The sequence below is a fragment of the Brassica oleracea genome, chromosome C2, assembly GCF_000695525.1.
Source record: "Brassica oleracea var. oleracea cultivar TO1000 chromosome C2, BOL, whole genome shotgun sequence".
Taxonomy (NCBI): Eukaryota; Viridiplantae; Streptophyta; class Magnoliopsida; order Brassicales; family Brassicaceae; genus Brassica; species Brassica oleracea.
In genome coordinates this window covers 48,943,090-48,943,545 of record NC_027749.1, presented here as the reverse complement: position 1 = coordinate 48,943,545, position 456 = coordinate 48,943,090, and positions in this window count along the sequence as shown.

Sequence of the window (456 nt, the reverse complement as noted above, 5' to 3'; positions counted from 1 at the left end):
GGTCCTAATTCCCTCAAAGTTTTGACTGACTCGATCATAAAATCTGACTCAAACTGACTCAAAAGAAAAACAAAAGAAAGAAATGAGTTAGTAAACGACAAAAACCCTCCCCCAGACTTACTTCACAACGTCCCTGGTGTGAAAATAAATCAGAGAGAAGGTGAATACAAGTATAAACATTTTTTTTTTGGTTGAGATACTTACCTGAGTGGAGCGGGCACTCCATGAAAATTCTGGGTGTTCTATCGTCAGATGGTTAGATGGTCGCCTGGAACAACCGCTCTTTTCAGGGGATAGGTTGTTCTGTTTCTGCAACCCAGAATTTTTGAAGTATCTCGAATTTTTATGCTTTTGACCTGAAACTCAATAAACTAAAACGAAAATAAGCAACCAAAAACAAAAGCAAGTTATATTTACACTTACCAGTGGGTTGCCTCCCACCAAGCGCTTGGTGTA